Source organism: Puntigrus tetrazona, unplaced genomic scaffold (assembly GCF_018831695.1).
Source record: "Puntigrus tetrazona isolate hp1 unplaced genomic scaffold, ASM1883169v1 S000000148, whole genome shotgun sequence".
NCBI classification, from domain to species: Eukaryota; Metazoa; Chordata; class Actinopteri; order Cypriniformes; family Cyprinidae; genus Puntigrus; species Puntigrus tetrazona.
Window position 1 is genome coordinate 2,127,501 of NW_025047824.1, and position 2,500 is coordinate 2,130,000.

General features: G+C 31.1%; 1 protein-coding gene across 1 annotated transcript in view; it reads left to right on the forward strand.

The window, feature by feature from the left end:
• LOC122332874 (probable phospholipid-transporting ATPase IIA) overlaps positions 1-2,500 on the forward strand; it is a 44,758-nt gene that overhangs the window by 39,549 nt on the left and 2,709 nt on the right. The window lies entirely within an intron of this gene.

Below are 2,500 nucleotides of genomic sequence, written 5' to 3' on the forward strand. Positions count from 1 at the left end.
ATAAAAAAATGAATACACTTATACAAATAATCTCTTTCCAGCCCAAATTATTGCTCTCAAAAAAAAAAGCCAAAGAAAAAAAAATTTCTTTTTTTAAACCGAAGGGTTTGTTCATGTCATTCTCCTAAAAACAAAATGAAAGGGGAATTTTTAACCATTGTTTTTTTTTTTTTTTTAGATTTCTGTTTTTGTAATGTATGCAAATTAGTGTCAACTCATTGTTTAATTTGAACATAATTCAGAAATATGTGAACGTAAAAAATGTATCAGTTGTTAAATGAATCAGTCAATTAGCAAACACTCTTGTGCTATGGTAAACGTTTTTAATCTCGCCCGTGTCCTCTTCTTGTCGTTCCTCATCTGTGCTTTCCGCTCAAGGTTTTCTGCTACTGCTTTATATCCTATTATCGTCATTAAATCCTGTTGTTATCGAACGATCCTGACGTCATGTGCAGGTAAAGAATGTGTCCGTGTTCCTCCGAGAGAGAGTTCGGTGTGAATCTCGCTGAGTCAGTAGCATTCCAGCGCGGGCGGCCGCGGCCGTTTCTGTCCCGTCTGAGAGCGGCCCGAGCTCTGCCCAGGGAAATACCACAAGCCTGCTCTCACTTCCTGCTGCGCCGATGCTGCTCTGGCCAAGGTCTCTGTGTTTATCAGAGCGCTTCTCCGTTTCAAGAGTCCTTTCTTACAAGGACAGGCAATCGAGGAGTCGCATATTTACGTTATTGTATATATTTTTTTTATAATAGAGCAGCTTCTATTAACAACCATCTGCTTGTTTAACAAGCATTGCTGTTTTGTCACAAACTGAGGCAATGCTCAAACATGCATTGTGTTGATAAATGAATCAGTACAGTAAAGGGAATCCGTTCATTTCGATGATTCCTTTAAATGAACTGGTTAAAAAACAAAAGTGACCGCATCCCTGCAGACAAAACCATGCGTCTTCATTTTTAATAGTGATTTTCTAAAATAATATTATAATAATTGGTTATTTCATTTTGCTTTAGTTTAATAGAACGTAATTTGTGGTGTTTAGCATAGAATTATCTACCAGTCGTTTTTTTAGCACTTTTTATAAAATAGTTATGTAATAGTTTTTTTAGTTTTATTATTGGTATTATATAACTGATCTTCTTAATTGTTTTAGCAGTAAAATTTAGTTTTTCAACTTCCAATGTTCAGTTACGTTAGAAATGAAAAGTATATATATATATATATATATATATATATATATATACTAAGTATATATATAATATATATATATATATATATATTTTTTTTTTTTTATATATAAAAAAAAATTTTTTTTTATAAAAATGCATATAAAATAATGCATACATTTTTAAATATACATTAAAATAGCAAATAAAATATTAAATATGCTAAATGCTAAATAATAATAGAATAATGGTTATATAAATAGTTTAACAATTTACTTTATTGGTAGTATTTGTAAGTTTTTTAGAAAATAATTTTTCTTTTTTTTCTTTTTTCACTTTATATAAAATAAAGAATTTAAAATCTTTAAATAATTGTAACATTTTGATTAAAAAAATGTTTTTGTATTTAATTTAAAATGTTTTAAAATTGTTTTACTGCATTTACCATATACATAATATAACATAAAAATATTATCCAGCCTAATTCTGATTAAAAAAATAATAATAATACAGGCAACATGTAAACAATTTGGTTAGACACTGCATTGATTTATTTAGTCAGTGCTTTTATCAAAAAATAAATCAATAAATAATCCTATTGATAATGCATCCAAGACCAAAGCCTCCATCAAAGCATCACTTGGAGCATTGGTTCCTGGTCCTGGTTCAGAGAGGATGATGGATCCGTGATGGTGGAGATGACTTGTGTCCGTCTCGGGCTCACGTTCACAGCATCAGAACAAGTGTTCTGACCACACTAAACACACTCAACACGTCTGATCTGACTGGGCTCTGAGAGCCATTCACAAGCCCTGGCTTGGTGTCCTTCCCTGCATTTCTGGGAATAAAGGTTTAAAAAAAGAGCCAGAGACTTATTCAGCAGGGTTTTTACGTTTCGTGGACAAGAATAGAGCAGAAGCCTTGCTGGGAAACTGCGCGCGGCTTGGATGTGAAACAATGTCAAATATCAGGCAAAATCAACATTGATTACGCTCATAAAAGTTTATTGATCAGCAAATCAGGATGATTTATGAAGGGTTCATGTGATGATTCTGATAATTCAGCTTTGATCAAAATGTAATACATTTTACAGTGTATTACAAACGTTTTAAATTGTGAATATATTTCACAGTTTTTATTGTATTTTTGATCAAATCATTGCAGTCTTGATAAACATGAGATTTAAAAAAAATTAAAAAGTAAAAAAACGTTGAATTGTTACCCACCCCAAAATGATAAAATGATAAAAAAAAAGTCAGTTTCTAGTGACTTTTTCTAGCTTTTTTGTACACTACGTAAAATTAAATGTTGAAATTAAGTTTTTTTTTTCTGTCCCTCAC